Raw genomic sequence first — 23,976 nt, forward strand, 5'->3', positions numbered from 1 at the left:
CCCCCAGGGGCCCAAAACCAGCCCCCACCCGTGCGACGCACCGGGGGATTGCCCGGTGCCCGCTACGGCCAGTCCGGCCATGCCTCAATGGGCTCAATTACATCCATAACCCACTAACGTTCCAGTTCACGCTTTAGTTCAACATGCAACCTCAGGGATACCTTGCACACCTTATGTGTAACAGCCTTCGCAACATTCTTAAGGATAATTCAGTGCTGAAAACCCTTCAGTTTGCCTAGTCTATCACTGAAAACTTCAGGATACTTCTGGATCCACTCTTCACCAGATAAATGTCCCACCATCACCGCACCATACGGGTTGGAAGATGAGGATGGGCTGTAAAATTTACATGCCTCACGTCTAGACAAAACCATGTAAGGATGGTTGGGATCAAGAATAATGCCAAGCTCTCTCGGCTCCTCCCACCCCAACATATTTGCACCATCCTCTACAATGTACACGGTTCCAATGGCAAGATTCTCCCAAAATTCCAAATTGGCCTCAAATTTGCCAAGAACTTCTACTGTTTTGCCCCCATACGCAAATATTCTAATGTTAGACTGGTGTAATTGAATACCATCTAACTCACCAAAATCCTTGGCATTGATTAGAGTAAACGGAGAACCCGAATCAGCCAAGAAATTCACATTTTTTCCATTCACACAGATAAGACATGCAGGAGATTTCCTCTTGCGTGAAGCAACCATGGATGCAATCTCAACCAGTCCCTTGGATTGCAAGTATGAAGACAACATTAATAAATGATTATCATTCTCGTCACATGAGTCAACAAAGTCTTCTTCAATAGACCTGACAGTTTGTGTGATTCCTTTGTTAGACCCAGTGGCTTTACAGACACTTGCAAAATGTCCTTCTTTTTACATTTGAAACAAGTTTGGTTCAAGGCAAAACAAAACTTGGCATTTCCTAAATGAGATTTGCTCCGACAACGAAAACAAAAGAGTTGCATCTTTTCAGACTTAGGGGCATATGTATGAAAGCAAAAATTAGTCGTAAACGCTGCGATTCGCAAAAAACAGCGTTTGCGACTGATTTTTCGCTATTTCATATGTATGACACACTTCCAAACTGAAAAATAAGAAATCGCTAAATTAGCGATTTCTTAGGCTGCGAAACAAGAAAACTGCGAATTTCCTAGCGAATACCTAATTTGCGATTCCTTAGCGTTGCGAATATCGCTAACAAGAAATCGCTAGCTAAGAAATGGCAAACACATGTATGAAAAAATCGCAAATTGCGATTTCACGAAATTCGCTAATTAAGAAATCGCTATTAACACCAATTGCTTGCAGGTGGTAAACTGGTGCAAGGTACAAAAACCAGCCCACAATGCAACAAACACACCCACAATGGCTGCAATGTACGTGATAGCCAGGAGGCTGCGTATTCGGGCCCTTGCACACAGGAGAATGAGACAGGAACGTATCTTCAGGCTGCGCATCACCCTGTTACAGAACACTGAAGAGGAGATCTATGACAAGTACAGACTGCACCCACAGACCATAATGGACCTGATTGAGGAGCTGAAACCCCACTTGGAGCACCCTACTCGCAGGACACAAACAATTCCCACACATGTGCAGGTCCTGTGCTCCCTGCACCTCCTGGCGTCAGGGAGTTTTCAACGGGTCATAGCGGAGGTTGGTGGGGGTCACAGAGTGCACTTTCGCGCTTCTTCCATGCCTTCCTAGATGCAATGCTACTGAGGCTCCCACATCACATTTACTTCCCCACCACCCAACAGGCATTACAACAAACGATACTGGACTTCTACCAGATTGCACGTTTCCCCCACGTCATCGGCTGCATTGACGGGACCCATGTGGCCATCACACCCCCAGCAGAAACTGAATATGTCTACAGGAATCGGAAATGCTACCATTCCCTCAACATACAGATTGTGTGCAACGCTAAGTATCACATCACCGACATCGTAGCCAAATACCCCGGCAGTACACATGACTCCTTCATCTTCCGACACAGTGGAATACACAGACGTCTGAGTGCTGGAGAGTTTGGGGAGGGGTACCTGCTCGGTAAATACATGGCACACATCAATACATCCACTACATCAGTTGAGGGGGGGGGACATTGACTCACCTATTGTGTTTTTATCCATGCAGGTGACAGTGCCTATGCAGTGCGCGACTTCATCCTGACCCCATACCTGGATCCTGCAAATGCAAGTGAGAGGAGCTACAACAGGGCACACAGATCTACACGCTGTGTCATTGAGCGAACCTTCGGAATCCTGAAGAGCCGCTTCAGGTGCCTGCATAAAAGTGGAGGTGCACTGCAATACAGCCCTGAGACCTGCTGTAAAATCGTGGCAAGCTGTGCAATGCTACATAACATGGCAATGAGGAATGGCACCACAATTGATGTGACCGATACAGACACATCGGATGACGAGCGCCCTGCTCCCCCTGCCAGACCAGCACCAGGAGTTGGGGCAGCTGCTGGACGCCAGAGACGGACTGAGATCACACAAAACTACTTTTAGGTGAGTATTGAGGAAATGAGACTACAAAGCCTGATGATGTGTCAAGTGTTTAATCACACTTAACATGAAAGAAATTGTAATTGTCCCCAGCACATGTTGTACACACAGTGCAGAGAAGGCACAAGAAATAGGGCAAACAGCCTTTTGCGGGTTAATGCACCCGTGTTGCAGTCAGTGTCCCCGCAGATGATCACCTCCGTCGGTGCCGTCCAGGGTGGTTGACCCCCATGGTGCGCCCTTGGCCTGCTACCTGTCTGCCACTGCGGCGTCTTTCACCTGGCAAGGTTGGAGTGATGCTGCTGCGACTCGATGTGTCCTCACTCTCAGCAGAGGCCATTAGTGCGCTGCCACCTGCATTGGCTGTCTGCAGCTGTTCCACAGCAGTGGTCACCTGCGCCAGCCCTCGTGCTATGTCCTGGCAGCAATGTGCCATGTCCACCTGCATGGTTACGCTTCTGCGTGTGAGTGCGCTGGTGGTGGTGCAGAGGCGGTTGACTGCCTTAGTATAATTGTGTAGCCGTGCATTGGCACGTCGTCCAGCCCTGTCATTGGCAGCTTGGGTGTCCCTCAAAGTGGCACAGAGCTCTCGTATTGCCGCTACCATGTTGCGATTGTCCTGATGTAGGCGGCCTAGCTGGCGATTCATTGACCGCATTGCCTTGCTTTGCAGGCGCTGTTCCTGCAACATGCACTGTTCCAAGCCGGAGAACACGGTGCCTTCTCCTTCTGTTGCAGTGCTGCTCCTGGGCCTTGACCTGGAAATGGCCTGTTCCCTTTGCCTTGGTGTTGGTGCGTCATGACGGGGCATGTCTGTCACACCCTGACTCCCCTCTCTCCTGTCGGTGTCATCGCCTGTTGCTGGGACTTCATCCTCAAATGGAGGCAGTGGGGGCACATGTGCGCGCTTCCTGCGCTGAATTGGCTGCTGCTCTGTCTCATCGCTGGAGTCCGCAGGGTCTGCAGGCTCCTCTCCCTCAGCGCTGTCTTCTTGTGGCATGGCGGGTGCTGTGGATGTAAGGGGGACTATATGAGTTTGTGTTACTGTCTGCATGTGGCACTCAATAAAGTTACAAATCTTTGACGGCTAACCTCTGACACATTTCTATTCAATGATCCCCAAAACACATATGTTGCATTTACTTGTGATGGTGTCATGGACACACAGTCAGACACAGTACTACGAGTACCATGATGCATTGCTGGGTGTGCTGTAAGACCTGGGCTGGATTGGCATGTTGGGAGTTAACTATGCGCATTTGGGGGAGTGTGCAAGGGATGGGGAGGAGTGCAGGGTGATTTGGCATGCATCTTACCTTGTCTGCTGGATGAGGGGTCGGAGCTGTCGATTGCAGCCACACCACCAACGCTCTCAGGCAGGAGGGTTGACTCCACGAGCTCCTCATGGGGGGTTGGCTGCTCTGCAGTGGATGGTCCTCCTCCAGTCTGAGTGGAATCCTTGAGTCTGGCTGCCACCCTCTCCTTGGACCTCTGGCGCATATCATACCACCGCTTGCGCAGCTCCTCGATGGTGCGTGTGGTGACTCCAACAGCATTCACCTTGCTCTGTATTTCCAGCCAGATTTTCCTCTTCCTGGCCTCTGGGACTTTGAGTGCCTTCTTCCCAAACAGGAGCTCATGGCTGCAGACCATCTCCTCAATGAGGACCTCCTGCTCCTTTTCTGAAAACTTGTGTTTTCTCTTTCTTTTTTCTGCATCTTTGCCCTGCTGGTTTTGTTTGGGATCCATTGCTGGTTGCTGTCTCCAGGAAAGCCTCCTCACACTCCACAAGCAGCCTCTGGGTGTGGCTCAGGTGAGCAGGTGCAGGCAATCACTACAGTTTCCTGTTTGTGATGTCATCAGCCTGCACCAGGCTTGCAGATTCCTGTTTTTGCGATTTCCTATTTAGCGAATTTCGCTATTAAGAAATTGCAATACGGGATTCTGCGAATTATTTGCGATTTTTAAGGACTCGCAAATGATTAGCGATTTATTTTATACATCCCGTTTAGCGAATCTGATTTTGCGAATCGCAAAATCTCGCAAATTGAGATTCGCTAAAGGGGAGTTTGATACATATGCCCCTTAATCTTGGGCGTAATTAAGGATGAAGAATTCCACGTCAAATTTTCGTTGGAGACTTTAGAAGGCTTGACATTGTGTTTTGTAGATAACAAGTTGACCTCAGCAGGTTGCACAAAACTGCTAGTCTCCTGCATGCAAAATTGAGAATGTTCGATTCTTCTGGCAAGAGTGAGAACTGTTTCAAGATCGGGCTCATCTGATGATAAGAGTTTCTCTTGAATTTTGTAGTTGCACGTGCGTTCAATGTGCTGATCACATATGATTTCATCTCTAAATTCTCTGTAACTACAAGTGATGGCAAGAGTTCTGAGCGCAGCGACAACATCATCAATGGATTCACCAGGAACTTGAGCACATTGCAAAAACATATGACGCTCAAGCACAACATTTTTCTTGGGGTTAAATCTTTTGTCCAAAGTTTTTATTGCAGATGCGTAGTCATCAATGATTAAGGAATCATCGTTATCACCACCACTTACATGGGTGCTAACTAGTTCAAGAGGTAAAGTCTTCAAAATGTTTCTACCTTCAGCCCCAAGATTATACATGAGAAGTGCTTTCTTTTTCTTTGCAGTGAAAGTATCAACGTTGTTGGCTTCAAGATAACTTTCAAATACATCCTTCCATTGTTGCCATAAAATTGGAGGAGTACCGGGAGACTGCAAAAAGGGTGGCAGACCTAAAACTCAATCCATAATGAGACTGTGCGTGGGTATGTTGCTGCCCACACAATTATAAGAAATGTGACTGCAAATAAATTACAATGTGATAGCTGAAAAGAAAATAAATACACTGTGAACACAATCAGGTTTTATGATGCTTGTGTGTTCCCAAGGACCAGTCTTGTCAGATGAATGCATTAGCCTCTTGCGAAAGGCCCTGGAGACTCCATCTTTCCTGGAAACTCTCCCAGCCAGCAGAGAGAGGTGTTCTGACAGGATCAGTGCATGTAGAAGGCCCACTGGATCCAGAAGGAGGTTCCAGCAGAAAGGAATCAGAAACAGGCAGGCATAGGGTATTTCCAGAACACCTGGAAACCATGCTTGCACTCTCCAAAACGGAGTCACTAAAATCATCTTTGCCCTCTGGCATCTCAATTGTGCCAAAACCCTGGGAATCATCATGAACACGGGAAAGGCGTAACCCAGGAAGGGGGACCAGTCAGACTCAGAATTACTTTATTCGAGCTGTATTTACAGGTCATAAAAGTTCATAAATAAAAATCATAATTCATCATTAATTACATAAAAATATTAGAAACATTGTTAAAAACAATATAAAAACACTAAAAGAGATGGTAAGATTCATTCCGAGGAATTGTACAATCTTCTGGTCTTTAAAGAGAGACATAAAAAGGATGCAACACAATAACAAACAAAATGATCTGGCAGCGTTTTTAGAAACGACAGACCAAGGCGACATTGTCTTAAATTGCATTTACACATGATTGGCAGAATAAATCTGTTGCGTTGGTCCACATAACATTTTACAAAAGAATAACATGTGTAAGTCGGATTGGGTAGACTCCCCATCACAGGGTGGTAAAACTTGTAATGAAAAAAAGCCAGATGGGTACCCCAACAGACAAAGAATTAGATTTAATCTAAACTTCAACAGTACAAATCTATGGCCCGGGTTTGTTAAGGCCGTCAAATATGAAAATTGGCCCTCAATTAATGATGATCCCTCACAATACAATCACACCATATATTTGGAACTGTTGAGTCGATTCTTTTTTTCTGCCAATAAGTTTAAAAAGCGTTCCTTAATCGCTTTTTTGGGGATATTCTGTCAAGACCTTGGTGTTTAAAGATAGTTTCTAGACCTAGAGAGATCAACATGTTTTGAACATACAATAGCAATGAGATCTTTTTGCGTGTTCCAAAGCATGGCAGTTCACCAGGAACTGCTGGGTTAAGTCACCCGAATCCCTTCTTCATATGGAGAGTCGTAGAAGGATTGGGGCCTTGGATATCCGGTCTGATATGTAAAGAACATTCAACTCAATATGGCAATTGTAGTTAGAACTACTTTTAGGGAGGCCCACCAGATTCTTCCAGAAAATATTTTCCACTGTTTGCAGTGTTGCATGCTTTGTATGTCCCCAGACTGCCGTCCCATAAGTTGCCACTGCAGTGGACTTAGCTGAATATACCTTTTTTACAACATCTAAGGGTTTTGAACCTAACTTTTTTGTAAAGGAAAGTAGAGCTGCAATGCTTTTTTCTAACATTAAGCCCCTATTTCTCACCATTTGGGACCATGATAGCGCACTATCGAATGTAACCTGTAAGTAAGAGAACGTGTCTGTCTGAGCCACTCTCAAACCACTATATAGAATGATGGGGCTTTCTTTGCCTTCGACCCAGTCACTAAAAAAAAGATTTTGTATCTTTAGTTTGCAGGTCTAATTTATGCATGAAGTTAACGTAGGTTTCTAAGAGCTTCTGAAGCACCAGGTCTCTGCATGCTATTAGAACTGCATCATCCGCGTAGAGCAAGATGGTAATGCAGACTTTATTCAGCTTTTGGATATCAGGGGTTGAATCTAACAAAGGGGCCTCAACTCCGTTGGTGTGCAAAGAGAAGAGAAACAGAACTAGAACGCACCCCTGGCGTACCCCTCTGTTAATAGGGAACCAGCTGGTGCACTCTCCCTGCTTTCCCTAGTGGACGCAGGACGCTGCCCTGGAGTATAACTGTCTGATAGTAAGGATAATGGCCTCGTCGACCCCCATGTCCTTCATAATTCTCCACAGAAGATGATGGGCCACGCAGTCGAAAGCTGCTGAGAGGTCCATGAAGACCAGGTAAAGCTTGTGATTATTTGGCGATGAGCACATTCAGGTTTAAACATTGGTTCTGAGTACCTTTCACCTTCTTAAAACCATACTGAGTAGGGATCAGGACATTGTTGCTAGTAGCTCATTCCTCCAATCTATTCAGTAGGACCCAATCCAAGACTTTAGTCATACTATCCAGGAGTGAGATAGACCTATAGTTTTTTGGCTCTGATTTCTCCCCCTTTTTAGGTCTCGCTTGACCCGGCGCATGCGTTGGTCTGGCAAGACTTTTTGAGAGGGCTCCAAAAAGTGCTACCAGGCCATCCTAAAGCTACAGTGCATGTGCCCGGGCGCGTGCCACGCTTTTCCGCGATTACTTTCACTCTCGCGGCATCTTTGATGTTTGATCGCGATCGCGATCACTTTCGCGGCAGTACGGCCGCTTGTTCATGTATGCAATGATAAACATTCTGGCTTTAGTTGCTTCTTGATCCTTCCAAGATTTCTTGTAGTTGTAATTTTGGAATGTAGTCTCTGGCTGTTGTTCTTGAATGTATTTATTTATGAGTTTAGGACCCTTGCATACTCACTTCATTTTGGCAACTTCAAAGTACTGTGATAGTGTGCCCTGCTTGCAGCTTTCGTGGCTGTTATCATAACTGTATGATAACTGTGTTTCATAAAATGGAGTTCCATCATGCATGTATGTGCGCTGTGTGAGTATTCCAGTCTTTTTAGGTTTGGCTTGACCTGTCATTAGCCATATGGGATGAATCGAAAAAGAGCGTTAGGAAGCTCTGCAAAGGGGCTTTGTCTCAGTCCACATATTGATTCTCTTTCCTACAACAATGTATTGGCAAGAAGTTGTTTGCTGCCACCAAAAGGTACTTGTTGCACCCCTATTTGGCTTTTGAGAGGTTTCCCCTCGCCGAAGAAGACTTTAACATTCAAATAATACTAATAATGACACATCCCGCTTCAACAAAGCCGCAACACATCATAAGGGCAGCAGCTCGTCCTTTCTTTATGTCAATGCTGTGCCTGTTGCCATTTTCTTATTCATTGTTTTATGTTTGTGCTCCCACACCATCTAGTAGGGGCTGGTGGAAGGGTTTTCTGTGAGCTAAAGGGGGTGAGACTTGCCCTTATCACTTTTCCACTGGTGCTGCAGGAGCAAATCAAGAATCAGATGTAAGAGTTGCTGGAGAGTGACAATCAGTCATTATGGCAGACAGTGGCTTCTGTTGTCCCTTCCTCTCTCGCTGTGCCCTGCTCCTTCTCAGGGCCACCCTTCTCCACATCTGTGACTTATTTTGTGCTGCCCTCGTTTTTCCTATCCATTCCTGCTGTTACCTACTCTTCACAAAGCTGCCTTCCTCCACCTCTGGGGGTCTATCAGACTCCCATCATGCTGCCCCTAATTTTCTGTGTTATCTCTGCTGCCCCTGTGTGCCTTTGTGAATATCTGAGTGGGTGAGTGTTTGAGTGAGTGCAGTATTAGCCAGGGTGAGCAGGATTTTGGGGTTTCCAGGCAAACGTAATTGTGGACCCCGTGCTTGCAACAACCTTCAATCTATTATACATTTCAGCTCCATCCTGACCTTGGCAACTACAGTGGAATCATTGACAAACCTCTTCCTTGGCCAGCCTATCTCTGGGCGCAACCATGCAACAAACTATTTCTCTCGGCCTGGCCAGCACCAGTGAAGCAGAAAGACTAGCAGCATGAACAAGCCAGCTGCATATGGTGAAGTGGAATGGTGTCAACTTTTGGGCCTGTACGTATGGAGGGTGCATTTTAGTTTGATGCACTCCAGTCTCTGTTGCATGAGGAGTAGGGATCCTGAGTCAGCACTATGCTGGGATTGCACTGCCCTGCAGAGGCTCCCCACATGTGGCCTAAAATCTTGGCCTACCTTGGGGCTCTGCCTTGTTGAAAGCAGTCTTCAGCTGCATCAGAAGAACAGAAAGACTAGTGTCATGTCCAAGCCATATACCTGCTAAGTGTGGTATAGTGTGTCTGTCGCCTCCATTCAGACATACAGTGCTAATGGGTGCTTTTGTTTACTATACTGTGTCTGCTGCGTGGGACTGGTATTTAGAGTCTGGTGGTAATAGGCTGTGATCGTACCTGTCCTGCAACAGCTAAAAAAAAAAGTGATGCATTCTCAAAATTCGCACACAATGCCAGTCTCTACTGTGCCTAATCTAATAGGTATTATCGTTTAACCATTGCTCTTTATCAGGTAGGGGCCAAAATCGGTGGACAGCCTGAGCTGGCTAAAAACACAAGCATTGACATTGCCAATAGGTCTCGCCTTTGGGACCTTATAAGTGTTTAGCCCTGCAACAGTTGATGTTGTTACACCAAGGATATTGTGCTGCATAACTAAATACTTATAAGGTCCCAAAAGCGAGACCTATTGGCTATGCCAATGCTTGGTAAATATGGGGATTATGATAGAGTTTGACCATGACTCCGGTGGGCCAACCTTAGCCACCACGGAAAAAAACATTAGTCAGAACTGGGGCCCAAAGGTCCGGGAGCACAGTGAAAAAGTCCATTGGTGTACCATCTGGGCCCGGGGCCTTATTGTTTGATCACTTTGCCACTGGATTCAAGCTAGCCTGGCTGATGACGGCTGATTAGCCAGAAACCGGTCCCAGGATGCTTGTTTCTGGTCCAGGGAAGACATGGTTTGGCAGTTCGGGCTGGACTGTTCCCATGAGGCACAGGGTCAGACTGATTTGCATATGACCATGTCTGAACTGGGTTGGTGGAGTGAGCTAAAGAATGATGATGGATTAAACCCAGATCAGTTGACTGGGGGTGAGTGTTTGATTTGCTCAAGCGCTCCGTCCATTATCCCCTTTGGTATCGCTTTGTTCGCCCTAAGTTGGCAGGGTATGCCCAGACGTGGGTCCCTTGCTCACTTTGCCACTGGATTCAAGATAGCCTGGCTGATGAGGGTTATGAACCCGAAACCGGTCCCAGGATGATCGTTTCCGGTCCAGGAAAGACATGGCTTGGCAGTTCGGGCTGGACTGTTCCCATGAGGCACAGGGTCAGACTGATTTGCATATGGCCATGTCTGAACTGGGGTGGTGGAGTGAGCTAAAGAATGATGATGGATTAAACCCAGATCAGTTGACTGGGGGTGAGTGTTTGATTTGCTCAAACGCTCCATCCATTATCCCCTTTGGTATCGCTTTGTTCGCCCTAAGTTGGCAGGGTATGCCCAGACGTGAGCCCCTTGCTCACTTTGCCACTGGATTCAAGATAGCCTGGCTGATGAGGGTTATGAACCCGAAATTGGTCCCAGGATGCTTGTTTCCGGTCCAGGGAAAACATGGCTTGGCAGTTCGGGCTGGACTGTTCCCATGAGACACAGGGTCAGCCTGATTTGCATATGGCCATGTCTGAACTGGGGTGGTGGATTGAGCTAAAGAATGATGATGGATTAAACCCAGATCAGTTGACTGGGGATGAGTGTTTGATTTGCTCAAACGCTCCGTCCATTATCCCCTTTGGAATAGCTTTAAAAACTGTTTGGGGCATAATTAATGATTTAAAATTTAAAACAACACAGTCCCCCCTGAATTTGTAGGTCTCGCCTAGGCAGTGCCTGCGCTGTCTCATTGAGACATGCAGTATATGCTTTAGTGATGGAGTACCCGCCTCTGTTTTCCTATTTGTTTTTGAGTGTGTCTTTCAAAATGTCCTACTTGCTATTGGGTAAGTGTGTTTTATGTCCCTCCTTTTTCCCTTTTGGGCACGCCTATGGCTATTGGCCCCTTTACTGGTATGAATGCATTTTTTTTGTGTTTGTTGTTTATCGAGGATCTCTTTTTTAGGTCTCGCCTAGCGTTGCAGCGCATGCGCTGCTCGCTTTGCGAGGCATGCAGTATACACTATAGCAGGGAAGCTTCATGGAAGCTCCGCCCACTCTCCGCCCATCTTTTTGATAGGTTTAGGACCTAAATGCTGCTTTCCCATTGGTTCTAGGCTAGTTAGTCCCGCCTTATGACGAGCATGTCATCATTTGTGTCCTTCCATGGCTACTGGCCCCTTCAGTGCACAGACTACTTTTCTCCCCCCCCTCCCCCCCAGTCCAATGCCTTCTCGCCGGCCCCTCCACCCCCTACCCCCACCTCATGCTCGTCATCCGCACGCATTTCAGGAAATCACTTCATTTATTTCTAGTGGAAAAAGTGCGCAAGGAACGCTCCAGTAGTCTGATAAAACATCACTGGGCATTGATAGAAAACCATAATTTAAACAAACGACTAACCAGCTGCCGCCTGACCTCTCTGAATCAGGAATACTTCAACTTTTTTATTTCCGGTTGGAAAAGTACGCAAGGAACGCTCCATCGCTGGGCATTGATGGAAAAACATAGTTTAAACAAAAGATGAACCTTTTTTCCTCACCTTATTATTGTCTTATAAGGTGTTCAAATATGGCTGCCAGTTTAACTTCCTGTCACTTGTCGGCTTCCTAGCAGCGTCTCACCCACACTCCTACCCGTACTTCCTGTCTGTAGGGCAACGGATGAAGTGACATGTCTGCTGCATGGGACTAGGAGAGAGAGATCGGAATCGGAGAGGAGGAGATAGCTAAGGAGGGGTAGGCGTTTGGGAGACAGAAACACAACAGAAATCAGCTCACCCGAATTTGCTCTGCTCTAGTGAATTCCGATCTAACCATGGCTTTCCAGAACATGGGCCCCGCCGCTGCCACCAACTCCGCCACCGCTCGCAAGGGAACTAAGCCTGGGTCCAGCGCCGCAAGCAGGGGCTCCGTTGGCAAAAGGAGCTGGGGGGGTTAGCAGTGGAAGTTTCCATCCATGGTTTTTGGTGTGCTGAGTGAGAGTCCTGTAAGTGGGGACTATGTTAAGGGCTGTAAGGAGGGGCGAGGTTAAGCTTTCCGCAGTACTTCAAATGGAAAAATAGAAGTGCAGGTACTCTATACCAGAGTACCTGCTCGTTTCTGAGAAGTGCCGGTTCTCTCCAATTAAAAGTATTGCGTTTCTCTTGAGAAGTGCAGGTACACTCTCTCTCAAAATTAAAAAAAAGTGCCGGTACTCCGTACCGGACAGTACTAGCCCATTTTAAAGCACTGGCTGTAAGTGAAGGGTCAGCTGTGACTCACCCATGTCAGAGGTTGTTTTATATCATACATATCTACAGTTTTTGGACTGCGGCTGAGTTTGTGTGGCAAAGTGTGAGTCCTGGTTATGTAGTGGTGGGAAGTTTTTGGAGTTTGTGTGGACATGAGTGACTGAAGAACGAGGGGATGCTTTAAAACCGTAAAGTTGTGTGGTACTCCGGGGAGCGGCGAGGCAGATTTGACCAAGAGTTACCAAAGAGGTTGACGTCAAGAAACTGCAAAGATGTGACTGGGGAGTAGGGTGTTGGGTCGTTGTCCATTGTGAGGGCAGTGGGAATGTTGCACTAAACTCTCATCTGAGGTGTAGATACTCCGCAAGTTCTAGAGAAGAGGTAAATTGTATTCCAGTTTCTCAGTATTTGTTTGGGTAGGAGATGGGCTTTCTGAAAGCTGGAGATTTGTTTTTGATTGTATTTAAAGGCATCCATAAAAAGTATTACACATTTAATTCTAAATAGGTCCTGGGCAGTTACTGCAGAATTTTGAAGGCTTTATTTCTGCTTGTTTCCAGCAGACAGCGACAGTCTGTAGAAATGATCAAAGAGTAAGTAACAGTGACTAGGACAAAGTACAAAGAGTTACGGGGCAGCTTGCAGTGATGGAGCAGGGTTTTTTCTTTAAAACCGAATACCTGTTTCATTTTCGCATGTTATAATTAAAAGTACTACTGATTAATTATTAACTACTAAAGAGATGTTAAAGTCATGTCTAACCAACCTTATTAACAGAAGAATCACACGTGGGAACGCTATTGCATGGCTAAAATAATAAGTGAACTAAGTTGGTGAGCAATTGACAAATTAAAAGTTGCTTATGTGACATTATTGTGTTTTGCGCTTATAATTAATATGCATTAATGGCTTCTGATGTCGCAAATGGCTAGATAAATACACACACATAAGGGTATTATCAGGGGAATAACACTGTATAATCATTTCTGTGCAGTAATTCTGTTTTATGTTCTATTTTGCTTAAGTTAACCAATGTGGCCTACCAGAAAATGGCTACCACCCGCAGCCTGCATTCGAGTTGATGGAAATTTTTGCAAGGAAGCTTCGCGCTGTCTGTGATCATGCCCACTCGACAAAACTGAAAAGCCATGATCATGACGACAAATCCAGGACGGATGCCAAGAGCCCCTGAACATGAAATTTGTTTCAAATACGAATACTGAACTTATGAACTGATGATCCCACCACTGGGATACAAATTATCTAAAAAAGACATCCGTAGAAGTATCGAATTAGTCATGGACATCCAGTTTTTCTATTCATTATTTGGGACAATCTAAGTGTGAGAAAATCTTGCACAGTATCTCAAATGTACCTAGATGACATTATTTCCGCCATTTCATCCGTTCTGAACAATAAATTGTAACATTACAGAATGTAAATTTTAGTATAAATATTAGTAGACTAGAGAGGTCTAGCGCCACTTCTTCCCGAACTGATGATGCGAGGTCCCTATGCTGACGGAGAGGACGGTGACTCTACATGACGGCAAGAAACTCTGTTTCTTCTACTGAGGACCGGTTCTGACTTAGGATCTGACATTTAGACAGAATAGGTAAATATGAGAGAAATTAATTTGCATTTAATTGGCTTTTCCTACAATTTTAGATAAACGAATATTCTGTTTGAATCTCTGTGTCGGGTGGTTATTTTCTTGTCATGTTTATTGAATTTATTTGTATATTATTGGAAATGATTTTCTCCAGATTTATAAGCAACTAGTTGATGCCATTGACCTCAAAGTACATGCAGATTGGTTAGGTATCAGAAAGTGTTTTCCCTTATACATGGCACGTATAAGAGTGGTAGGATGAATGTTGGTGTAATGGGCCCCACCAGCGTGTGATGTGTGTGTGCGTGTGTGACTGTGAGATCACTCCGACCGTGGAAGTAGAGGGGATTCGGAAGCTCCGATCTGCATCAGTTTCTTGGTAGCAGAATGATGGTTAACTATTGTCTTGATCTGGTGAATTTGCGTGTATATAGGCTTGTTGATTATTGATTGATATTTGTACTAACACTATATGTCGAAGTTGTATTGAGTTTTATGTATTGTGTACGACTTCTGGGACGTAGGGAGTCGGTGACAGTTCCGTAGTAGGGCAGAGGTAGTGCTGCTCTCGGAAAAAGGCGGGATTGTTGGCCCTGTATGCAGAAAGGGGAAAACGTGTGACAACTGAAGTTGCGCGTCGCATTGTCTGGGTTCAATGAGGTAGCATCGCCGTATGTTGCCATTAGAAACATATTTTCTGTGTGAGAGAAGTGTATATGATAGCGAAGGTTGTCTGTGAAGTTCTGGTCTTAGGTCTCAGGGATCCGTATGGCAGTCCGTTAAAGCTTATCACTAGAAAGGTAATAGGTATTCTCTGAGCTTGTTAGAAGGACGGGGCAGAGGTAAGCGCTGCTTTCTTAACGTGTGATATAATTCTGTAGTAGCCAAAGAACAAAGGACAGACTGTTCGCTGTTCTCGGGAAAGACAGAATTCTGTGTGAATGTACTACATTTTCTGGTGTGAAAGTGCGTGAATGAGAAGGCATTCTGGTTAATTGTGAAACTCTTAGGAGCATTCCGGAGAAAACAGTTAATTGGTGCTTGTTAGAAGGGTAGAGTAGAGGGATGTGCTACTTTATCAACGGAAGTAACGATTCTGTAGTTTGATTGATACAGCACAAAAACTAATGGGCCGATTAGTCCAAAATAAACTGCAGCAATGGATCAACGAAAACAATATTTTGTCATCTTACCAAGCTGGATTTCGTCCTCTAACTAGCAGCGTTGATCAAGTCCTCCACTTCTTAACCATCTACTGGAGAAATGTTACCCTAAAGAAGGGGACATTGTATGCAGTTTTTGTGGACCTAAAAGCCGCTTTCGACTTGGTCCCCAGAGAGAAACTTTGGCAGACCTTGGCGGACGTGGGCTTAAGCCAGGAATTGCTCACACTCCTTGTTCGTCTCCACGAAAATAATTTTGCAAGAATAAGGTGGGGCAAGCAAGGAGAAGTAACTGATCCCTTTCCGGTAGAACGTGGGGTGAGGCAAGGGTGTGTCCTAGCACCGACTCTCTTCTCAATTTATATAAACGGCATTGTTGAGCATCTAGAGAAGATTGCTAGTGACGCCCCAGTAATCGCAGGCTCTCGTGTACCTATCCTCATGTTCGCAGATGACACGCTCCTACTTTCCCGCACTCCCAGTGTGCTCCAAAAAGTGGTTGATGCATTTGGTATATTTTGCGACGAGAGGGGCCTTGAACTGAACACCTCCAAAACAAAATTCATGTGCCTCAACCAGCAGTCCACCTTTAAAGGTGTAATAAAATATAAAGGTACACCCCTAGAAAGGGTGGACTCTTTCTCTTACCTAGGCATCACTCTCCAAGGAAAAATGAGTTGGAAGCCACACATAACCACAACTTTACTGAAGTTTAGGCAGCTAGCAGGCGCAATTACCCTAAAACATCGCTCCTCGCAGACAAAGCCAGTAAATTGTGTGTTGGAAATATATTCTATGAAAGTACTAGGGGCTTGTTTATATGGTTCTGAACTATGGGGGTTTTCTAATTTGAGAGAACTGGGCCGAGCAGAAAACAGGTTTTTACGAGGTATTGTGATGGTCCCACAAAGCACACCCATAATCCCACTAAAATTGGATATGGGAAGAAAAGGAATAGAGGACATAGCGAGGCTACGCCCTCTTCTATATTGGAGACGGATTATGGTGACCCCAGAATTGAGCCATTATGCTGCGGCACTGACGGACGTTATTAAATTCGACCGTTTCCATACTATCCCATGGTTAAGGGAGCTCCGGGGACTCCTTATAAAAATGAATTTGAATCATCTATGGGATACCAAAGACGTAACCTGCTTTCCTACGAAGGCAAAGCTGAAAGACCTATATTGGGAAATGGTATATTTTACAATGTTTAGTGACGTCACAAGTACAAGCCTAACATCTCGCTTCTTGGACATAAAAATGTACCCTTCTTGCGAAATTTTTTGGGATATCATTGAAAAACCCTTTGATAGAAAACTTTATTTTCAATTTCGCATAGGTACACTCCCGGTGAATGCGTTTAAGAAGCACTGGTCCCCAGTATGGGATGAACATTGCCACCACTGTAAAGAACAAATTGAGCACATTTCCCATCTTTTGTTCTGTTGCCCATTGTATTCGTCCCCCAGACGCAAATGGTTAAAACCTGTGTGCTCTAGTTTGGGAACCCGTAGCCAATCCGCAGCCCTAAGGATACTTGAAACAGATTGTTCCATATTGCTTGTGGTTGGGGTAGCAAAATTTTTGGCCTGGTCATGGTCAATTCGTACTCGCTCACTTATGGCAATCGTATCGTAATGAAATTATGTATATTCTCAATCTTGCACTCTCCCATATGATTTATTGTATTTTATTTATAGAAAAATCTATATTTTAAGAAATTTGACAAATTGAAGTACTTGTATTTTTATTATGTATTTACTCGACATTCCATGTTTAATATGTATTTTTATATATAGTATTTATTGTATTAGGGATAGGGGAATGCTTTTATGACAAATGTCGAATAAAGCTTTAAAACTGTAGTAGGGCAGAGGTAAGCGCTGCTCTCGGGAAAGGCAGAATTCTCGTGGGAAAGGTCTTTTGCTGTTCTGTGGCTAGCGAAGCAGACAATGGAGATGTTTGTATGTTGTAACTAACAGACTCGTAGAAATTGAAACAAAGTAGTCTTGTAAAGGAGGGGTAGACGCGAGAGACAGGAGACAGGAGCAGAAGCGACTGCAGCGACTGCTGACGTCAGGGAGACCGCGCTGTGATTGGACAGTGGGGTAGAACAGTGGAAGCACGGTGATTGGTGTGCTAGTGTACGCCGCGCTAGGATTGGGAGACATACAGGGTGACGTAGACGCTCCAGGATTGGTGCATTGGTGTGAGTCGCGCTGGGATTTGTGGATTGAGTCAGTGATGTAGACGCTCCGGGATTGGTGCGTTAGTGTGAGTCGCGCTGCAATTGGACAGGAGATCGTACAGCTGTAGAAAGGACAAGCAGCTTGGGAAAAATAAGAAAATGTACTACCACGCTGAGGAAAAGAAAAAGAAATCCTTGCTTAGTAAAGTAAAGAACTGGTTCGACAAGGATAAAGATATTGTGACTAGGGAAGGACAGTTATTGCCCCCGATAAGAACCCCGGCATCCTTGATGGTTGCGAAGTATGGGTATCATACCTGTATTTGGTTGGATAACTGGGTGAAGTATACGAGAGAGGATGGGGTTTTAGCTTTCCCAGAACATGGCTCATTTAATCTGGCCATACTGAGAAACTTACGGGAACGGATGATGAGTTTAGAGCCTCGGCATAGGCCGACACAGTTTGAGGCATTGACTGAATGGGAAGATGAAATGCATGAACGAGAAAAGCAGAGGGGTGGAGGTAGTTACAGGTACATGTTTGGGCGAAAATATGATCGTGAAACCCATCATGACCGGATGAGACGATGGCGTGACGCCAGTATGACCGAGGGATTATATCCTGTAAGAACGGCAGAGGAATCAGAAGGGAGAAAGTGTACAGAGAAAGAACATAATATAGAACCCAGGAGATACGGGGCAAATGAGTCTGATGATGATGTCTTAGAGGACATGCTCTATAAAAGACCACCCCCGTATAGACGAGAACCAGAGGTAGGAACAGCAGTGACCCCGATGAGAGACACCCTGCGGATTATTAAGACAGAGGGTACCACCCCTGGGTTGAAAAGCAGTTGTTCTCTGGCGGAAAGAGAAAGAGAGAGAGATAGAGAGAGAGAGAAAGATAGAGAGAGAGAAAGAGAGAGAGAAAGAGAGAGAGAGAGAGAAAGAGAGAGAGAGAGAGAGAAAGAGAGATAGAAAGGGAGAATGAACTTGAGGATGAAAAGACCAGAGAACTAGCAAGAACTACCTTTGAACTGACAGAGAAAATCAGAGAACTGACTACAAATCTTGAGGCAGTTACAGTGCCTGTGACAATAGGCCCGGTTATGCCGATTTTCGACAAACAGAGGATGGGCGAAAGTGGTTTGACAGTACCATATGTGGGCAATAGATTGATTGTTCCTCCGGAACAGGCAGAAATGAGAGCAGGAGAAACACAGTGGAGAACAGGAGAAAATCAGTGGAGACATACCATATGTGGAGGAGAATTGAGTGTGCAGAGTAACTCAAGTTTGAATTCTGGATGTGTGGAAGGGAACAGAGGATCAATCTTAGAACCACAAAGAGTGACAGAACCAGGGGGTGCAGAAAAATCTGTGGGAATAACTGCTGAAGATTTGAATGATTGGCTGAAGACTTTGCAGAGGAAAGAAAAAGAATCCCAGGGAATTGATGTAGCTAGACTACGTATGGAAATGGAAGAGATGATTGTAGGAACAATCCCTACAGAAACGCTGAAAAATTATCAGGAAGGGGAGATTCTCTTCCTGTGTAAGTGCATCACATGGAGAGCAAAGAACATACATGACAGGTTGAAAGGAATAGCCAGTGAATTGGGAATTGACATGGATAAGGTAAAAGCTTTACAAAAGCCTTACCGGGTGGATTTTACAGATAAAGACATTGAGAATCTGAACACTGCAGGCCGAACAGGGCAGATCAAGGAGATGATTGCTTTGTTGAGAAAATGGGGAGATGTAGAAAGATAGAAAGACAGGTGGTACAGAAAGCGAGAGGATGGGACAGATAGAATTACTCGACATTTCCCCTGAAAGAAAAGGAGAAAGCAGTGACAGCCTACCCTATGAGGGAGATTCCAGGAGGTGGGTATGTACATGTTCCATGGACCAGACAGGATATTTTGTCATTTACAAATAATTTTCCTCGACTAAGGGAAAAGCCCGTCGAGTGGTATAGACAGGTCGACAGATTTGTGAAGTTGTCAAAAGTGCTGTGGATTGACCTGAATAGTCTGTTTGATATAATTGTACCAGCAGACCTGTGGGCAGAATGTAAAATAGTCATAGACTGGCCCACTAAGTTATACCCGAGAGATCCAAAGACAGGAGCTCCAGATCCGGAGGTCATGAAGAAATACGAGCAGGTTATGGCCTTCTTGAAAAATAAGGTACCCCCCAAGGAAACAGATTGGGTTAAAATAGATCGTACACATCAAGAATTGAAAGAATCAGTCCATGCATATTATGAAAGACTAATATTAGCTTTCAAACAGTTCAGTGGAGATGAACATCTGGGTGACAAGGACTTGAGCCATTTTGTATATAGATGTGTGTATGGCCAGAAATCAGTGAAATGATAAGGCAGCATACCGTAGACTGGCAGAGCAAGAAGATTGATGAGATTCTAAGACATGCAAAATACTTCAGTGATGAGATTGAGGCAAAGCAGAGGAAGCTAAAAGAAGAAGCAATGTGGGCACAGGTGAAAGTTGCAGAAAGACAGGAAGCTCAGTTGGTTGAACAAGCAAATAACCCAGGAAATAAACCTAGGTTTGGTCCAGGAAAAGGGAAAGGAAACATAGAGGAAGCGAAGAAGAAGTTCCCATGCCACAACTGTGGAAAATTGGGGCACTGGAAATTCGAGTGTAAGAATCCACCGTCTACTAATGATGACAATCCATCATTGAATTCACAGGTGCAGAGTGAGGGGTGTGGTCAGCATCAGCTACAGCAGAAGGCTGCTAAACAACAGAATCAGGTGCCAAAACCACCCTTGCCGCAGAGAAGAGGATCCCAGAAGTACAGCCAAGAGTCGGGGTTCTACGATGAAGAGCAGGTAATCAAGCCAAAACCCGCAAGCGCTGTTTCTCAGTACTGGCTGAAAAATGAGGGAAGCGACTCCGAGGGAGACTTCTGACGGTGCCGAAGAGAGGAGGAGGAGTGCGTACTTGGCGCAACTCTAGAAATAGATCAGGCAGGACCTTTTGTAGATGGAAAAATCAATGGTGAAAGTGTTACTTTTCTAGTTGACACAGGAGCTACTAGATCAACTGTCAGGTCAGCTGATATAAAGAATCTTCCTCTCTCGGATGAAGCTATCCAAGTAGTTGGTGTGTCGAACACACAGATAAAGACTCTTCTTACTGAACCAGTAAGGGTTAAAATAGGGAAATTCTCAGACATGCACTGATTTGTGGTGTGTGACACTAGTCCTGTGAACTTGCTAGGCAGGGACCTGCTGTGCAAGATGAATTGCACTATTTTCTGTACTCCAGATGGAATAACCTTTGAAACACCAGATGAGGATGTTCTATACAGAATGACCATGGATAACAGGGAATGTGAGGCTTTGGGAACATATGCTATATTTAATCCAGATGCATTACCCCCAGAATTAAAACAGACAGTGAAAGCAGCAGTTTGGGATTTTACTGGAGAAGACGTGGGTTTGATGAGAAATGTAGATCCAGTAAAGATCACTGTAAAAGAGGGAGTGGCTTACCCAAATATACCACAATACAGACTGACACCTGAAATAATTGAAGGAATAACACCTATAATAGAGAAGATGATTCAGCAGGGGGTGTTAAGGGAAATATTGAGTAGCCCATGTAATTCACCAATAATGGGACTGAAGAAACCTAATGGAAAGTTCAGAATAGTACAGGATTTGAGAAAAATTAACAAGATTGTTGTGTCATGTTGTCCCATTGTGCCAAATCCATCAGTTATTTTGTATCAGATTCCCCATGATGCAGAATGGTATACTGTAATTGATTTGTGTCATGCTTTCTTTTCAATTCCATTGCATCATGACAGCCAGCCAATATTTTCTTTTAGATTTGGAGAGCGGATTTTGGCATGGTGCCGAATTCCACAGGGGTATACAGAGAGCCCTTCAATATTTAATCAATTGCTGAAGAAATCTCTGGAAAGTCTAACAATGCCTGAAAATTCAGTCTTGGTCCAGTATATTGATGACCTGCTTGTGGCATCAAAAACCCGTGAAGCCTGTGAAGTAAACACCATAGCTTTACTGAATCACTTGGCAGATGGAGGATTAAAAGTATCTCCAGCCAAATTGCAATTCTGCAAGAAAGAAGTCCAGTACTTGGGACATAACATTGAGAAAGGTCTGAGAAAAGTGACCATTGACAGGATTAAAATCATTAGAGGGATGAGAGCCCCAATGACACAGAGAGAAGTGAGAATGTTCCTGGGAATGGTGGGTTACTGTCGTCAGTGGATAAGTAACTTTTTCCTGATAGCCAAACCATTGATTAAATTGACCAAAAGTGAGGTGAAAGACCCATTAGAACGAAACCCAGAAGAAATGGCTGCATTCAGAGAGTTAAAAGACAGACTATGTGAAGCTCCTGCCCTAGGAATGCCAGATTACGAAAAGGAATTTGAGCTGTATTGTAGTGAGAGAAATGGATGTGCACTTTCAGTGTTAATCCAGAAACATGGACGCCTGAGGAGGCCAATTGCCTATTTCTCAGCAACACTTGACCCAGTAGCTGTGGGTTTACCAGGTTGCCTGAAAGCAGTAGCTGCTACCTGCAAAAGTCTGGAACAAAGTGAGGGAATCATAATGGGATATCCTGTACGGGTATTTGTACCTCATGATGTGGCAATCCTTTTAACAAGGAGCCGGACAAAGTTCATGTCTCATAGTCGGCTGACTAAATATGAGAAAGTCATTCTTGGTGCAACCAATGTGAGCCTGGAGAGATGTGTGAATGTGAATCCAGCGACACTGTTGCCTGATGCTGAATGTGTGTGAATAAGAAATGAAGTTGATCATGACTGCCTGGATGTGCTTGATTACTGTACAAAACCAAGGCCAGACATAAGAGATCTGCCACTGCCTGAAAGTGATCATGTGTTGTTTGTGGATGGATCCTGCTTGAGAACGGATGAAGGAACACTGAGTGCTGCTTATGCTGTGTGTACAGTTTCAGGAGTTGTGGAAGCATCACCTTTGAAAGGAGTTAAATCCGCTCAGGTGGCAGAATTGGTGGCACTGACAAAAGCCTGCAAGATTGGGAGGAGTGTGAGAGTGACTGTGATGACTGACAGCCAGTATGGCTTCAGAATTGTCCATGATTTTGGCCAGCTATGGCTACAAAGAGGTTTCCTGACCTCAAGTGGAACTCCCATAAAGAATGCTGAAGTGGTTGGAAAATTGCTAGAGGCGATACAGCTGCCTAAAGAACTAGCAGTTGTAAAATGTGCGGCTCATGGTCAAGGTGATGATTTTGTCACCGTTGGGAATAAATTCGCAAATGACATAGCACAATACTGTGCAAGAAACAATCACTCCATTAAGCGGAGTAAAGAAAGAGAAATATCTATTTGTTCCTTAATGTTTACAAATGAGGTGGGAACATGGGAGGAAGTGAAGCAGCTGCAGGATGAGGCAGGAGATGAGGAAATGAAAGAGTGGGTGAAAGCAGGTTGTGCACCTAGAGAAAAAGATCATGTGTGGGTCTATAGGGATGGAAGACCAGTCATGCCAAATAGCATGCTGTCAACAATGGCAAGGATGTATCATGGCCAAGGACACCTGGGGAGGGATGCTATGATAAGAGCTTTTAAGCAGACCTGGTATAGTCCAAAGTTCAGGCTGATAGCAGAAAGTCTCTGTCAGAGATGTCTGATATGTCAGCAATTCAATCCTGGAAAGAAAACAGTGGTAAGCCTAGGAACAATAGGCAGAGAGGGAGGACCTTTCACAAGAATGCAGATAGACTTCATTGAAATGCCCCCAGTCAACAGATTGAGGTATGTCCTGGTGGTGGTCTGTTTGTTCTCCAGGTGGGTGGAGGCATATCCAACAAGAAGGAATGATGGGATAACAGTGGCCAAGCTACTGTTAAGAGAGTTCATCCCAAGGTACGGGTTCCCAGTAACCATTGAGTCAGACAGAGGAGGACATTTTTATAATGAAATCATGAGTCTGATCTGTGAAGCATTGAGTGTACAGCAGAAGGTACATTGTGCTTACCGACCAGAAGCTTCTGGTGTGATTGAACAAATGAATGGTACCATCAAAAACAGAATTGGCAAAATGTGCTTAGCCACAGGAATGAAATGGCCCGATGTCTTGCCTCTAGTCCTGATGACCATTAGGTCTACTCCAGACAGAACAACAGGTTTAAGTCCACATGAAATTATCATGGGACGTGCTAAGAGACATGCATTTGTACCAGTCAACAAGCTGATGACTATATCTGATGACATGATTTTGGATTACTGTAAAGGCCTGGCTGACACAGTTCATTCTGTGTTTCACCAGGTTGGAGAAGACGCCACCACACTTGAAAAGAAACCAGCCCATGATCTGAGCCCAGGGGACTGGGTAAGGATAAAAGTCCACAGAAGACGGAATTGCCTGGTTCCCAGGTGGGGAAGGCCAAGACAAGTCATATTGACCACAACGACTGCTGTGAAGTGTGCTGGAGTGAAAAATTG

The 23,976-nt window shown here is 44.9% G+C and overlaps 1 long non-coding RNA gene across 1 annotated transcript in view; it reads left to right on the forward strand.

Annotated features, from left to right (window-relative positions):
* LOC146811129 (uncharacterized) overlaps positions 1–3,727 on the forward strand; it is a 31,671-nt gene extending 27,944 nt beyond the window's left edge. Inside the window, exons 2-3 of the long non-coding RNA XR_014966687.1 lie at positions 2,145–2,524; positions 3,195–3,727. This is a non-coding gene — a long non-coding RNA (uncharacterized LOC146811129). The remainder of the gene's footprint in view (positions 1–2,144; positions 2,525–3,194) is intronic.
* Positions 3,728–23,976: the final 20,249 nt, after the last annotated feature.

This window comes from Triturus cristatus, chromosome 7, assembly GCF_964204655.1.
Source record: "Triturus cristatus chromosome 7, aTriCri1.1, whole genome shotgun sequence".
Lineage (NCBI taxonomy): Eukaryota > Metazoa > Chordata > Amphibia > Caudata > Salamandridae > Triturus > Triturus cristatus.